The 18,099-nt window shown below is 35.6% G+C and overlaps 1 protein-coding gene across 5 annotated transcripts in view; it reads right to left on the bottom strand.

Annotated features, from left to right (window-relative positions):
- LOC113499982 (talin-1) overlaps positions 1-18,099 on the bottom strand; it is a 109,028-nt gene that overhangs the window by 72,233 nt on the left and 18,696 nt on the right. For all 5 annotated transcript variants that reach the window (XM_026880615.1, XM_026880616.1, XM_026880612.1 and 2 more), the window contains exons 2-3: positions 13,769-13,894; positions 835-948 (exon numbers count right to left, since the gene is read on the bottom strand). The gene's annotated coding sequence lies outside the window, so the exon portion shown is untranslated. The remainder of the gene's footprint in view (positions 1-834; positions 949-13,768; positions 13,895-18,099) is intronic.

The raw sequence follows: 18,099 nt of genomic DNA, 5'->3' as shown, positions 1-18,099 counted from the left end.
AGGCGTCGCGAATTTAATACATTTGGTTTTCTTGGCATTTAATACTAAATTGTTAATTGAAAACCAATGTGTGACGCGAGTGAGTGTATTATTTATTTCATTAAAATCATTTCTATTTCTGTTGACTTTAAATATTAAAGAAGTGTCGTCTGCAAACAGCACAACGTCACACATGCCTTTTAAAAAGAATGGTAAGTCATTAATATAAACTAGAAACAAAAATGGGCCGAGTATTGAACCCTGGGGTACCCCTAGTTTCACAGGTAGTCCGGTGGACTTGCTACCATTGACTTCTACACATTGGACCCTATCACTCAAATAGGAATTAATTAAATCCAGTGATTTATTTTTGACACCGTAATGTTTGAGTTTGCATAACAGTGTGTCATGCCGGACGCAATCGAAATCAATTGATAATCAAGTCATTGAACAAATATGGTGTGGAACTACGGGTTAGTTATTGGGAATCCTAAATCGTTAACCCGCTAATGAGCTGGCGTGGTAATCAAGCATTCTTCCTTAGTTGGAGAAATAACCATTTACTCTGCTCAGCCTATCGCATTCTGCGTTTCGAAAGTTTTAAAAGAGACTTCCAGCAGTGAATCTAAAAGTATTTCTTGCGGACCAGACTTCTTCTTACCACCTAATTTTAAATCTTTGAAGATGGATCAAACTGCACATGTTATGAAAAAATCGATCTAAATTTGTTTTTTTTTTTCTTTTCTTAAGTTTTTTGTTAGGTACTGTTTAGATACTATAACTAATACATTTACAAACTAGATTAAATTAGTTGAGGGGACGGGGTTTAGAATATATTGATTAGTATGTACTTACAGAGCGCGGCTCGGTCAGCCGGCGCCAGTTGTGGTGGAGAGCGAGCTCGACGCGCGCGCGCAGGCTGCGTCACGAGCCCTGCGGTGCTTGCGGTGATATATCTTCACTTGATACCTGGTAAAGAAGACACAGGAGATATTAGAAAAGAGATGATACAAATATTAAATGCTAGTAATCTTTAGTTTGGTCTTCGTGGCTTAGAGGTTCTATAATTGGATTTGTATGTGCGAAGTTGCAGGTTTTAGGTCGATAATCCCGGATAATGTTTAAAGAGACTTTTTCAAATTGTATTAAGTTTTAGCGATACTTAAGATATCGAGAAACAGCTAAAAATATCGTGACGTAACCTAGGTACTAAATATGGCAATATGAAATCACCTGCAGTTAGGAAGCGTGGTGATCAATGCTTAATCCTTGTCTATATTATCATTACCAATCAATTAAGTACCTATATGTACTACCAAAAGTGTGTACAGACATCTCCATCCCTTCCATATCCAATAAACTAGATTTTACCCAAAAATTAATAATAATTTTGAAGCTTCGGTCGCAGAACATGCATGAATACCCATTGAAACCCGTCAACAGATCGACAGACGAGTATTTCGTCACTACGAGCGCTCCATATCCCGTCACCTGTCCGGTATATATAGACAGGTATTAATAGAGTGAAGGGATAGGTGCTGTTGGTAACCAATGTTTGGATGTGTGGGCAAAGGTATGTGTCGAATAAAGGGTGTTTGGATTGTGTTTACTTAAATATTGGTGAAAAAGTATTGTTACTCGCTAGTTGGGTAGGTTTGGATTCTATTTGATGAAGGTAACGTTATATTTAAAAAAAACTAATTTTTTCAAGTGGAGTGTATGTTTTTCGGCTGTTTGAACTACTCACATAAGACAAGCATTGGTGTGATCAACTAATACTTGGTCTGAGTTTGGGCGACTTGTGCACGTAAAATTCGGGTGACAGGAAATACAGACAATAGGGATGATGACTGGGTATAAAAAGAAAAAATCTCATTAGTCCCTCAGTTAGATAATTGAAAAGTATGAGACACGTATTTTTTCCTTTTTCAGAAAAACTAGAATTGACAAAGATTAACTGCTTTAAAGTTTAGGAGAGGGGGCTTGTGACGTCACGATAGAGTAAAATTTATACTCAATCGTAAAGGCGTAAGTTTCATTCACTGTAATTTGGTCAATTTAAGTTTGCGGGACAAATTAAAAAATACGTATCCATTAGTATACAAAAAACTACAAGACGGACTCTGCAAAAAAAATTGTCATCATCCCTATTCTGTGCTGGAAGTCATTTTTTGGAAATGACGCTTTGGAAAGTACTACTTTTTTGGACAAAAGCGAATGAGATAAATACTGAGGGTCATCAACCTCAACCCTTCCTCAAACGTTTGCAACACTAAAACATTTATTTATCTTCGAGCATACTTAATATACCAACTACTAAGTAAGAGCATTCACACTATGGCCTACACACCATCTACAATCATTACACACAAAACTCGACTTTACTACCGCATAATAAAACTCAATATCGAACTATGACAAGTATGAAAACCCACGTACGCAAATAACGCACACAATTATCGACCTTATCGTCCTTGGAATAAGAATCAATATTGAACTAACAGTTTTTACTAAAGTCAACGTTCATATTACAATTTTCGACCTTCCTGCCTCGGAATAGGGGTCATTATTCAACTGTATTTCATGATATGAAGTCAGTGATCAATTGTCACCCTTGTCAATCGAGGCGTGATACGTGGGGCGCTCGTTTACGGACAATTTAGTAAGTTTTAGTGTTCTTAGCTAGTAAATGTTTATACATATTTATGGAGTTATTGTAGTCATGTATAAGTTATGGGATGTATGTATGTAGATGAGTTGAAAGGAAACCTTCAGAAATGATCAGATGTAGTTTCAGATAAGTCAGATTTCTTTTCTGGTATTATATGAGTCTAGATTAACATTTTTTTAAATAAACTTCTTCAATCATTTGTCAAAATTAAACCAGATTTTCTTTCTAAACTTTGAAGTCCATACGATCACAACTGGTGCTGAAAAGAACACGAAAACCAAAACGAAAACTGAGGATAAGTATAATAACTTTAAGAGAGGCAGATTGATAATAATATTCATAACTAGCTGTTGCCCGCGACTTCGTTCCCGTGGGTAGAAGATATAAGTTATGCCCTGTTTTTTTCACATTTTCCATTGCACCTATCTTCGCTCCTAGTCGTAGCGTGATGGTTTATAGCCTTAAGCCTTCCTCGATGAATGGTCTATTCAACACAAAAAGGTTTTTTCAATTTGGACCATCAGTTCCTGAGATTAGCGCGTTCAAACCAACAAACAAACAAACTCTTCAGCTTTATATATTAGTAAGTATAGAAGTATAGATTATTTAACAGGGTTTAGTTCGACTCATAACGCAACAGAACACTGTGCGCGATACGCTTGGGGTCCCATCCGACAAATAAAATTAAAAGAAGCATCAAGAGCGCGACGTTTTAAACGACTTCCAAAAGGCGGTCTCAATTCTAGAAGTTTCTCTTCTTAAATAAAGAATTTACCTTACATTTACAAAACTAATAATTAATAGAATTTAAAAAACCCACGTTTTTAGAGCGACAAAGAAATAAGAAAAGTGTATAACAAAACGTGAGAAAAAAGAATAGTTTACTTATCATACGACGTAACAAGTCGCGTCAACTTTAACTCATTCAGTTAATTCGGCACGAAGCTATAAATTTATGAGTTCATCTATTTTGGTAACCCGTAACACATGAGGGTATTCGAGACGACGTCTAAAAAGGTTATAAACAGCTGATAGTGTAGTTTTTTCTTATTTTGTAAAGACATGGGAAGATAAACTGTTTGTTTTGTATTTCCTGGATAGAATATTGTATGTGGGAATGTGTCTTAATTTGATAAATGAATTGTGAATATTATGAGTTTTTTAAAATAGGACATAGAGGTGTCTTCATCAAATAATAAGTGATGGACTGATTCTAAATTGTTTAGTATAATAAATGGACTGTTGATTGTGTTAAAATAATATAATAATTAATAAGTATGTGACTATCATCACTAGGTTAAATAAAATGTCTAAAAAGTCCAATACTGCATTACAAAGATAAAAATGCAACTTTTGACTCCTATTGACTACAGTAAACCAACGGATTCATATACAAATAATTAAAAATATAGTATTTAACGAACTCATAAAACCAAATACTAACATTAAATACCAATCTAACACCCAGAATTTAATCTCCATACATCCAATCTCATAAACTATAAAACGACGCATAAAATACTAAATACGTGACAAATCCGAAATAGCTGCACACCCGTTAAAACTGAGACCCTCTTAATATCTAGACCTAACTGTCAATAAGGCTAAAAGACTGCCCTTAACAACTTGAGTGAATGCAATAAACTGAAGAAAAAATATCAAAAAAATGTCAAAAGATTTTAAACCTTATGCCTAAGGAATAAGGGTGAAGAATTTGTGATATCAACACATACATTCCAAAGAAATCTGCTAAAAATGCCAAGCGAATTTAAGCCTTATCTTTCACACATAAGGATCAAATAACCAAATATCAACAAATTCACACCTAAAAAAATTGCCAAGCGAATTTAAACCTTATTCATTTCACATACGGGTCTGGTATCCGAATATTTGGGATAAAACGAATTCGTACGGACTCATTAAAAAGACGTGCAGTCATAATGGACGTTATTGCATAGAGTTTTGCATAAAAACCAGTGGAGATGCCCTCGGTACTGGCGGCTCCCTAGCCGGCGGAATTTTAATAGTCCAATATAAGTTCGTCAGGCAGTTTGTGGATTTTATTGTTTATTACCAACTCTGTATGGAAATTTTTGAGTGACGTCATAGGGTTGGTTAAATATGGGAGCAGTAGGTATTTCGTAATGGACGAAAATGGGAGGACATTATTAAATTAATGTTGGAGTTTTTTAGTGGTATGAAGTGTCTGAATAAAGTAAAGATTAAGCAAAATCTGCATAATAATTTGACTGTTTTAATTAATTTCGTGGAGTATTCTAAGACATTCTTTATTTAGCCTGAGGAACATCGGTTTCTCAGTGACATCCATTTCTTACATAAAGGAAGTTCTTTAAAAGAGATTTAGAGATAAAAGAAAAAACCTTCAACATATTCAGACGATTACCGAAGCCTTCTGGAAATCTGATCAAATAAATTTTTAGTCCAATCAATGGATCAAAATTATTTGTTGGTACAAGTCTCACAACTCGAGCAAGATTTGGGACATATAAGAAATGATGTCAATTATCGCAAGAAGAAGCTAAAAAAAACTCACAATATCCACACCTAAAAAGAGCAAACACATCACAATGTTAAAATAAATGCAAAATAAAAGCTTTTAAACGAACAAATCAATCACGATCATCACAAACTTGGGGTGAACAACGTCGACGTATTACAAAACATTCACAAGGTGAGGGCACGTCGGTAAACATTTATGACGGATCATTGCGCGCTGCGACGGCTGATGCGAGCCGACATCTCGATAATAGCCGTCAATGCATAACGAGAGGTGGAGAGTGATGAGTGACGGCGAGATTAGACTAGATGCTTGGTAGAGGAAATTGTAATGTGGATTAATTAGACCAATTATTAATGAGAGTCTGAGAGAGCGAGAGTATTGGAACGCTTTGGAAGAGGCCTTTACCTAGGTGTTTCAGTATAATAAAATGCTACTGCCTACTAACTTAGGCAACCAAATTAGTAAATTAATTTTATAAGTAAGGAAACATAAGGCTTCTATTATTTATTTATTTTTATTGAAGAGAACGCAAAAAAAATGAGGCAGAAATTGTCGCAAGACCTCACGATTGGATAAATTATATAGAAGTAGATAGTCCTGATATAAATACATAGTTTAATACTGATTGAGCTGAATTGTTCACAAGAACTTCGAAACCATCTAAATATGTATAAATGATAGGCAACAAAATACAATTCCAAATAAAAAATAACAGAATTAAAAAAAGATACAACGGAACCCCAAAATTAACACCAGAATCAGTCCCGAAAGCCAAACTTGATCACATAACACCACATTTCTCGGTCGAACGTTCCAACACCAAATATTACAAGTTAACTACTACCATACTAAAAGTTAGTGGGGCTAAAGTTCGGAGAGTCGCGTCACCGTTGCTAGGCAACCGAGAATGAATGAACTTCGCAACAGAACTGAGTTACGAGTCCATAGAAAAGTATTTTGTATTGCAGTTGAACGTATAAGAAAGTTGTTGATAAAGAGTTTTTTTAAATAAGTCTATGAAGTTAACGATTTTTAAAGTTACAATACGGTAAACGAATAAAATATTTTAATAAGAATGAGATATTATAGTACGATATTAAATGGAATTGAGATCCCGTAACTAAGAAAGTGGTTATTAGTAAATCGCAAAAGAAAGATTAGAATATTAACAGCTACAGGTAGCAGGAATTACTAAAATCTTGCACGAATATCCTCATGGGGTAAACCACCACGAGTATGTCTACCGCTTTCTCGGTATACCGGGTTCGACCCCTTGCCGGGGAAACATTTGCGTAGAAAACGAAAGAAAGTAAAGCTTAGGCTTGTGCTAAGTTCATATTCTCATATTGAATGTCAAATCAAGTTAAAAAGTTTTCAATCTAAGGAGGAAATGTTAATTACAAATCTAATGACTGGCTATGCGGCTCCAAAAATCACTCCATCTATCCATAAACTCAAACCCGAGAACTAAGTAGGTAACTAATAACAGGAACCGTCTCTACAAAATCAAAATCCTAAAACTAATTCAATACAATAACACAACTCCAAAATAATATCAACAATCAACACCAAACAATAGATAAAGTGACGCCCGAACAAAGAGTGCGTCATGTCACTACGTCACCAACAGTACCACAATGGTACCAAGAGCACAATGCCAACTATTATAGTGTACGGTTACCGGCTAAGTAGCGTCACAGCGTCTTTTGTCACAGACAATGGCGTCAGATAATCTGACAATCTGACAATGTTTGTAAAGGTTAATTTTGATGGAGTAAGTAATATGTTGGGAGAGGCAAGTCTAGACAGACTAGAATGTATTGTTCGTAATAGAATTAGATAAATCCTGGAATTAGATACATAAAACCTACCGCACACAAGAATTATTGCGACAAAATACGTAACGTATTAAAAAAAATGAATAATAAATTTTAATAAAACCGTGTATATTGTAATTTGACGAGGTATTTGCCCAGTAGTAGCAAACAACAGCTTAGATAAAAATAGTAATATCATATTGACTTTGCTTAGTTGGGAGTAAAATATTGCCTGTCGAATTTGTTTTTTAATAACCTAACGACACTGAATGAAACTCTCGGCAAATTGCCATAAGAAAAAAAAAGCTTTGTCTGCTTCACCGAATTTGTTTAAGACATTTGTTTTTCCTACTTCTCTTTAGTATTTATTTCTTCTGATTATCACGATCTAGACGGTGAATCGAATTCTTAGGACACATTGAATTGAAATGATCCTTTAGTATTAACTGTAGAGTCTGACTTAAAACAGTTTTAGCAATGAGCAATATTACCAGAAGTGAAAGATCATTTTAATTAAATTAAAATGAAGCAAGCCTCAAACTATTAAAACCAAAAAGATATGTTAAAATACCGATCTTTAGAAAGAATTCTAATCAGAACCTAACAAACAATATAGTCCACAAACAAAAATTATAGATAACATAAAACTATAAGATGATAAAATAGGTAATGTAAGGAATAATATTGTATTGGAGTAATGTGGACAAACAAGGGAGTGCGCATGCGTGCCCCCACTCCAGCCTAAATCGATAGACTCCGGCGCCGGCACGTCTGGCGCCCGGGCCGGGTGCGCTGTCCCCCTCACTCCTTAAGCAAACCAATAAGCAAGCGAGATGGGAGATCTTGAATTACGTAACCGACAGATTAAAGATTATCTGGGTGTGGTTTAAGGAATTATATGGAAATTATGGATTTTTTGGTGAATGATAATTTTTGATCAATTTCTATTCAATGCCTAATAAGATTTTATACAATGGGATTAAGATACATGTATCAAGATGAAAGCAATAATTACGTCACTCTTAAAAAAAGTATGAGGTCTTCATAACTTAACTATGTATGTACTACATTACAATAAAATAAATAATATAAAACGTGGCGAAAAAATGGAAACATTGTACAGAATAGATTCTATAAAACATAAGAAAACTTCAAGACATGCAAACATCCATCGAAAAAAGAAGGAAACTCAAACATAAATAGTCTGAGACAAGATAAAAATGGCGACATGTCCGCCATCGCACTTCCGGCACGACAGGAAGTCGTCACGGCGTTGGGCGGGAAATCCGATAGTTCTGTTTTTCTATTAGCGAATTAGGGGATTATGGAGTGAGCGCAGTTGTGATTTTAATATACTTAGGGGATGATTGGGAAGATTGTTTGTTTCATGGGAATATTGCAGACAATGTCGTAGGCGTTGAGATAAGTAAAGATGCTAAAATTGCTATGAAAGAATGTGCAAATTTTTATATATATGAAAGTAAAACTAACATAGATTATACTGAGTCTTGTGAAATGTTTCAATGAATTATTGTGATACGTACTTTCCTATTTAAAAATCGTTCAATTTCTTTTGTACGATTTTTAAAACGTTTACCGATTGAAAGCACATAAAAAGGAAATACACGTATTTTTTTGCGAGAAACTCTAAAGGGACAAAATCGAATAAAATTATTTTTCTAAAGATATTTTTCCTTCTTAACAAAATCAGACTTTCTTAATGTACAAAATGTTTTAGATACAAGAAAACAATAATCAAATAAAAATTTTATACCGTTAAAGATCTGAACGACATAAACAATATAACAAAATCAAACCAAATAACAAAACTCAAACATAAAGAAGATCACATTAAAAGCCGAACCCTAAACGAACTAAATAAGTCAATTTAAATGTACACGAAAATAATCCACAAACAAGTCTCGCTAATACCCATTCATCTGTCAGGCCTGATGAACGAGGTGAGTAGCCAATCATCGCCGCGGGAGCGACCGCCCGGGACGACCGAATTGACTCTAACGATGCTTGCGAACAACTAATGAATGACTCGAACCTTCCACCTTACTTACACATCGATTGATTACAGTACAAAGATAAGATAAGATATACCAACAGTTATTTTAAAGAAATCAATGTAACTGATGATAATGCTGACGAATTATATAATAGAGGTTAATTTAAAGGTAATTCTACTATTATTGATGAAAACTATACTAATATTAAACATAAGGAAACGCTGACCGATGATAAAGTATGGGACAGAAGTTTGAAGGAAAAACGTCAAGTTTTCGACTTCGTCTTACCGAAACCTGTTATGAAACTTACACGGAAAGTAACAGAAAAAGTTACGTAAAAAAGTAGAAAGAAAGTTTAAGAAGCGTAATTTTATAACCTTGATAAAACTGTCATTAAACACGAAAAACGTGGCCAAAAGGGTGATAAGACTGATTTTGAAAATAATTATAACGTAGGATACGATATTACACAGAGAGACAAAATTATTAATAACCCCTGCCGAGTCAACGTGCATTTGGTTACTGCTAAATAGAAGGGAATCGTTAAATTAATAAGTACATACACGGAACTGATGGATGGGACTTATGAAGATCTAACGAGGTATAATAACGGGATGCAGATGATAATTACACGTTGCAAAGGGAATCTGTGGGCTACGATCGAGAGCAAATGATAAGGCAGGCAATTGCAAAAATTGAGAGGGTTATGAATTTAAGTATTTGATTGATACTGGGTTTTATTTAAAACTTTACTGTAAATGGAATTATCAAAAATAGAATGAAGTTACACGATAGAAAAGAAGATAGATAATTAAACGGTTAAAACAAAGGCTAAGCGAAAGTAACACATTATTAATTTACAAACACATACACATTAAATGAACCTTGCAAAATTAAGGGAACTTAAAGCAACAATAGAGAACGATAAATACCTAACATACGAAACCTTAAGAAGTGTACAAAACAGAAAAACAAATATCTAATAAAGACAAACCGATCCTAACAGAACCAACTCTTAGCAAAATACAGTGAAATATGTAAAACCAGAAACCATCCGAAACACCCCAATTCTGTACAAAGCAAAGCTCTACCGAAACCCAGTTGACTCGACACACGAAACATTACACAACTAATCAATACCTGGTCTATTTAACTGAATTAAACAATATCCTACGAATAAGGAATCTCTGGGATCAACTCAAAAGGCACACAAAAGCTTTGTGCTCGACGGAACAACGGCCAGCGGCGAGTGCCAACCACCTGAAACTGCAAACTAAAAGTTTGAACACGTGGCCCATACAAGTGGTGCTTACCTCGGTCGGGAGCGGCGTGCCATCTCGTCGGCTCGTTCCCACTTTAGAAAAATACTTTCCCTTCTCGCTCTCTCACACCCTGCCCGCTTGTGTATTGTTAATCTTGGCTTTAGAAGACTTTACTTAAATGGAGACGAGAGAGAATTGATTTGATAGTAGACTAGGCAAAGCTTGGGCTGTAGAGTGACTGATTTTGTCAAAGTGCGGAGCCTAGTGTGGCTCCCAGCGGTGCACCAACACTTGTGATGTGTTGTGCAGTAGTGCAGGGTTGGTAGCCGGGGGTGAGAGAGCGGGACCACCGCCTCCGCGGACGGTCCACGGAGGAATGTACCGCGAGCCCGGCATCGCGCCAGGATCTCGCGCTTGCCACTATCAACGTTCTCCGAAGCTCATGAGGGGTTGACCCGCGCACGCGCCCTGCGGATCTGCCGTCCCTCACGCACCCGCGCACGCCACAGCGATGGGGGAACGAACTTTAGGGATGATATTCGGAGGGTGAAAAGACGATGAAAGATGGAAATGCATCTCGGACTTCGCTCGGATTTCCGGAGCTCGTGATTTTGTTTATTGATTCGTATCGGGGCGAAGTCTTCTATGGGATGGCTTTTTGGGGACGCTGGAGTTATTAATTTCCTTATCATGTCACTACAAGATTTAGTGCTCTTGCAACTAATAAAAGCACTTTTTTTTCTGACCATTAATACCGCCCTCGATGATGAATGTAATTCGTAAGCAACGACTCGATGTTACGATTGGGGTTGACTTAACAATGCACCTGTGGCCACTTTGCTTGACAAAAGACTGTTGATTGACAGGAAATTTAAAAACCAGGTTCTCGCGTTTAAAATTCGCCCTTATTTCTGATGGCGGATGATTTAAATTGATATTGCGAGAGTGTATCGTTAGTGAACCGAGATATAACCCCAAAGCGTGTTGTTATAAAGGACAATTATGAATATTTACGTAGCGGAGTGCAGTGTGCGTCGGTACAGAAGTAATGGGTGGCGACGTGAAGGGTTGGCTTCGGCGGCGCTGTTCACGACGCTGTTGATGTAACAAATTGATACGAGATATTGATGTGATTATGCATGTTGTTTGTATCAATAGTAATTGCATTATCTATGAGCAATATTCAAAGGAAACGTTCCATAAAATAAATTGGTGTTTGGTTAAATTATTTTATTAATACTCAGACAACTTCAAATGCAATGAATGTACTGTACAACGTATCAAAAACTTATCTAGACTTGTAACTCCATCCCAAACGCACTGATAACCGAGCTGCCAGTCGTATGGGAAAGATTTCAACGCGACGGCTAGCTTCTACCCTTTATCCTTACTCTGAATTCATTATAATCTGAGTCACTACATATTTTATTGTTCCTAGGTTTGGTATTAATAACTATAGCTTCTTTAAAATCAGACACAGAAGTATATTTTCGCTCTACCTAATATTAGTTAGCTTCCCACGCATTAAATTCATTATCGACTATTATTCCCTACCTGTATATTCCTGTTTTATTTTTAGCTCATGCGTCAAAGTGTCTTTATCTATTTGTCTAAGAGAATTTCGCTTTCCTATCATAAGTGATTGCCTTAACTGTAGATGTTCTCAGTTGCAAAATAACGACTGGTTTTGTTCGTTATTAAGTATTTTTTGGAAGAATGGAAAAATCCTACTACTATTATAAAGGCGAAAGTTTGTAAGTATGGATGTATGGATGTTTGTTACTCTTTCACGTAAAAACTACTGAATTGATTTGAATGAAACTTTACCACAATATAGCTTATACATCAGAATAACACATAGGCTACAATTTTTGAGGTTTCTAATGTGAGGTCGTAAAAAAACACATTTTTTGCGCTTACATTGCAAACGCTGACTGAATCCTAGACGGGACGAACCTGAAGTCCACCCGAACGAAGTCGCGGGCAAAAGCTAGTATTTCATAAGCCCACATATTGAACGCATTTATAATATTAGTTGGTTATCGGTGTGTAGAAGTATATGTATTATTGTTTAATTGCTTTCCTGTATCCATAAGATATGAGTGTTTGTCTGAATGATTGCACATGTAAAGGGTAAGCAGGAATGTTACCGATCGTCAAATGTTTATTCTTGTACTTATCGCTCAAGGGTTTGATGAGTGTTGCGTCGCTAAGTGCGGGTTTGATGTTTGTGCGTGTTCAATTTTAGAAAGGAGTTATATAAGGAAATCTAAGATGTGACGGAATAAAGCCTGAACTCATTCCGTGTACAATATGAACACTATCTATCTAGCTATGTCATTCATTGTACAAGCTTACTTTAAATAAGTGAGGAAATATAATTTAGCTATTAATTGACATACCAGAACTTACTTAATCGGATCTTAGGTAGAAAAATCATTGTAAGATGCTATCGGTGCTTTGGGAATAGACAAAGATTAAATTATATCTACAAGTAAGTTATTTTTAAAGTTTTCAACCCAAAGAGTAAAACGGAACCCTATTACTGAGACACAGCTGTCAGTCCGTCTGTCTGGCACCAGGCTGTTCCTCATAAAGTGTAATAAGTAGATGTTTTTCTGTTGCTGCTTTTATAAAAATCATAAATATAAAGGTGTAAGCAACGAGGTACTGAGATTAACAATGAGAACGGTGACCAATTTCTTTAGGCTATTTGTACGAAAATCTTAGTGTCACGAATTGGACTCGCATTCTACCGATTTTTTTTTGTGCAAATCAATGTGAAAATATTAACCAAAACCTTTTCTCACATCAACACACCACAAATGACATGAAACCAAAAATTTCCTCTTAGTTTTTTGTATCCCGACCTTTTTTTAGGAAATCCAGATCGATTTATAGTTATTTATAAAATCGCCTGCACTTACAATGACAAGTGTCCTGCTGTGCAGGATAGGCAACGCGTCGGGGTTTACAGCGGAGGGGCTGTCTCAAACACGGAAAGTCTTTGAAGGCTTTTTGGAAAATAAATAAACAGGTTTAATAGTTTTGCAGTATCAAGATTATTCTTACTGTTTATCGTAAACAAGTGGTGAAAAATCACTAAACAATGAGTAATTGATTAGTGGAAAGTAATAAGTTTAAGAAGATCGGCATAATGAATGCCGCAAAAAGTTTAAACCATGAGCCAAAGTTAATTTACCTTTTATTTTTAAACTTTAACTTGGAAAGGATTCTACGATACATTACAAGGAAAAATTAAACTATCATCAGAAATCAACACATGGGCAAATATTTTTTCAAACATAATAATTTTTGAGATATCTTCAGATTACAACTGTTTTAAGGTATCTAACATTAAGAACACAATTCTTTCTGGTTGTCATGGTAATTACTGCGTTTTAACACTAAAAGGACTGATAATGAATATTGAGAACAGAAGTTTAGTACTTGGGTAGGTAGATAGGTAGGCAGGTAGGTAAATGTGGAATATATTAACTCACCAGTAATATCGTGTCTTCGCTTCGTTTCGTTCGTTACTGTATCTAGGGTTAGGCACTAAGTCGTTTGTAAGGCACTCGTTTGGCGTGTTCCAATCAAATCAAGTCTTCACATTTCAGTCTGTTTACCTGCGAAAGAAAGAGACAAGAATAATTAAAGGGTGCGATTAAAATCATACCTATTAAAACGTATAATTGCATCTAAATCGATAGATTTGTCATTGGGATGTTCCAAGACGTCTATTTTGGACCAATCCTAAATTCTGATTATCCTTAGACTCATTTCTGGGAATTTTTGACAGCATGTAAGCACAACTTAACGACTAGCAAACGAAAGCTTTTGACAGAATAACCCAAAAATAATTACAATCAAGAATCGAGATTTAGAATACTCAGTTAAAAAGTCATTCTACATCCAAATTATGAGGCCTAATAACTCCATAGTGACGTCATAAAAAGTTCTATCCCTAAGCCATTCTTAGGCATAGCTTTCCCATTACGAATAGGCAGTAGCTCTCCAACCCTAACATACCCCCTAACATACCGCGCTTCCATTATCCACATTCCTATCTACGTCTTAGTAATACGAGTGTTATACATAATAAATAATTCAACGTTTATGATCACATAAATCAGAAACATCAAGTGCTAATAAAAATTATAACGATCGATACTTTATTGGGTGTTTTAATCGATGTACTTTGCTTTGATTTGTGTTGCTATGCGGGAGATTGAAACCTGAATACTGAAAACCGACTGAATTATTTTAGGTTCTTGGATGTCTATCTGATGTTGCTGTTCAAATTGACTGAAACCTTGATGTGGAGACTCAAAATCGATTGAAGATTCAGCATTTAGTAAATGGTCCATTAGATAAGCAGTTGAGATGAGTTTGTATAAAAACTTTTCAATCAAACTTATCTAAATAGTTCCCCCTCTTTCTCTTACCCTAAAGCAATAAATTAAAAACCGTCGCAAACTACATCAAATTTATCACAGAATTTTCTTCAATCGAAAAAAAACAACAATAAATTTAAACAAATCAAAACGCTATAAAAACAGTTTTCCCCTAAGAAGTTATTCCGTAACGGCCCCGCGTTGGGCGCCAAAAGTCTGTGGGGGAGAGAGAGGGGGCTAGCTGTCTTGCTCTTGGCGCCAGTCGGGCCGGCGCCGTCTGGCTGCTGTCTGCCGCCGCCGCGGAGCCTCTTACATAACCTGAGCTCGTCCTCATCCCCGGGATTTGTCCTCAGCTCGCGAAAATTGCACACCTCATGTACATGTATTAGGTATGGCCGGGCATGTGAAACCGGTAGTTTGGGGAGTTTATGTATGAGTTTAGATGGTTTTCAAAGTATTTAGATTACATTTAGGGAGCTAGAACTACGGGATGGTGATCGATACTCTTCCTTTAACTTTTCTTTGCATGTAAACCTATAATATGCGTTGCTTAGATTTATTTCGGACTTCATTAAGCAGTTTGACATTAACATATAATAAAAATAAGAAATCAGCCGTCGTAACTTTAAAATGTAACGATCATGTACCTTAATACCTTACGATTAAGGTCATAAAGTAATTATAAATACTGACTCGGAGTTATAAAACGCGATGATTGATTAAGATCTAGTTTTTTAACCATTTACACATTTTTTCCTACACATCTTGCCATAGTTACTTGAATGTTTTCGCGACAAAATAATTAAAAAACCTAAGTACGGGAGTCTCTTTTTTAAGCAATAGTAATAAGTTCTACGAAAAGCAATTTACTTCAATGGAAATTCAACGAGAAGTTAAATTGAGGCTATAGTTGGCATCTCGAGACCTACTTAACTCGAAACAGGTCAGAGGTGACATAATTCACGAGAGCACATGTCACCGAGTCACTATAAGCGGTATCCACGTCAATATGAGGAAAATAACTTATAAATTAATGTAGAACCGGATAGTAAACTAGTTTGGTACAAGTATTTAAAATTATAAGTAATACGTCTTTAATATCGAAATATACTGTTGATGGTACTTGTGATTGAATTTTTTTGAATGCCGCGAAGATAATTTTTTCTTAAAAAAAATTGAATTCTAATTTAAGTTGTGCACTATTCATATGACTGTGCCTCTTAAACAAAGCAGTTCTGCGTTTTGAGAGAAAACACTAGTCTATTGTCCAAACGTGTGGGAGTACCTTATAGATCGATAAAAATCTACTATTTTCCACATAAAAGGTAATCATCGGGATCTATTAGGACTGCAGCAGTTCAGTTATGGACTGAAGCGCCTTTTACCCCAATAGACATAAAAACATTTTGAATATTCTATACGTTTCGACCGTTAGCTACTTAATAATAAATTAAGTACAAACAATTAATTGGAGGTAAAACATTAACTTCAGACGGACTATCAGCACCAGTCACTTTACCAACAATTCTACCAATGACTGACATCATTTAATACCTATACTCGTAAAACGGGGTGCATAGAGGGATTTTTGGGGTGGATAGAAACAGAGTTTTTATTAAAATTTGGACGTTTAACTAGACAAAACATAAAGATTATACGCAAACTCACATGTATTTCATAAAGTAACTGTGTCTAAGCATTTTAATGTAAGAAAATATTCACGTGTAATGAATTCTCTCAATATTTGTGTTACTATTCGGGAAATTATTAAAACAGCTTACTTGAAATAACAGTTATATTATTCACATTCATAAATTACAACTTTTTATGTCCTTCCACGAGATGTCCAAACAGAATGCCCTTCTTCTTCTCTATTCAAAATTCCCGCCCAGTCTCATTTTTCTCGACCGAACATCATAGACTAACGAAATAATGACATTCTGCCTCTTTTAACAAACTAATACTTTTTTTTTTAAATAAATATAATTTAACATAACAAATTTATTGAAAACATGTTAAATAATTATAAATTCATTACACACGTAACCCCCTAAAAACACTATTCTCTATTCACCCCTTGAAACTCTATTCACCCCGTTTTACCGTAATTCAAATAGATTAAGCTACTAAAGTGTAAATTCAATTCTATTTTGTACCTGTGCAGAAATATAAAAAAAAATATCAGTTATACATACCTAAACATTTAGAAAACCTTCATTACCAAACAAAAGTACTGAAAATAACTTCCTTCACATATTGGGCAATTCCTCGTGCTATACTCCAAATGTAGGAAGGTGTTAATTATATGATGGCGGGCGTGAACGGCCCACATTACTGGATTACGAGGCGCGTGGGCAAGGCGCCGGGCGGCGAGGGCGTGTGGACGGAGTGCGGTGTTACCGGGTTTAGACTTATGGTTTATGATTCAATTTAAATGTATTAGGTTGAGACATAGTTTATGTTGAAAATGAAAGAACAAAACGTCCGAATCTATACTAATATATAAAGCTGAAGAGTTTGTTTGTTCGAACGCGGTAATCTCAGGAGCTACATGGTTCGAATTGAAAAATTCTTTGTTGAATAGCCCATTTATCGAGGAAGGTTTTAGGCTAACCATCACGCTGGGACTAAAAGGAGCGAAGATACAATGGAAAATGTGGAAAAAACAGGGAAAATTATTCATCTTTGAGGGCTTCCGTTGCGTGGGCTGCGAAAACGGATCAAGATCTTCTAACCACGTGGACGAAGTCGCGGGCAACAGCTAGTAAGGAATAAAAGCGCAGGTTTACATGAGTTTTCGTAAATGATTATACCATATTTTCTAGAATTTTTATGAAAGAGTTGTAATGAGAGGCTGTGTGTATCCGGTATGTACTAAGTAAATACAATTTTACGTATTTGTCTTGGTTATCTCGTTAGTGCATAAAGTCTTTTAGGTATTTATTCCTAAATTCCGTTGTACAGTCACAGATATAGCATCTCACTTAAAAGCGACTTTCATTCGTGGCTTCTGAGTATTCTGTTTGGTCATTTATTAGTTCGCGTGGCTATGAACACTAATAATAGTTTAAGAGTGCACGCATTATCTTCCCATTTCTGTCATCTATTTTATTAGTGCTCTGCTCCTATTATTCACAGCGTTGTTATACCCTAGAGCTTTCTTTTGAAAATGAATTGAAATGAAATCATTTATTCTGCAAATAGGATATTTCATCACTTTTACATGTCATGAGAACACTGGAGCCGACATTTCCTATCTGACTACCCTGAGAAGAAATGTCGAAACAAAATCAGGGGTCGCAGTATCTTTTAAAGTCCAGACAATTTTTATCTAACTCTAAAATCATTTACCAAATCAGAGATAAGCACGTTAAAACAAACAAACAAGCAAACTTAGCTTGACTATGTATTATGTAATACATTAAAACACCGTCAAA

The sequence above is a fragment of the Trichoplusia ni genome, chromosome 13, assembly GCF_003590095.1.
Source record: "Trichoplusia ni isolate ovarian cell line Hi5 chromosome 13, tn1, whole genome shotgun sequence".
Lineage (NCBI taxonomy): Eukaryota > Metazoa > Arthropoda > Insecta > Lepidoptera > Noctuidae > Trichoplusia > Trichoplusia ni.
The sequence above is the reverse complement of the archived record's forward strand: the minus strand, read 5'-3'. Positions and strand labels throughout refer to the sequence as shown.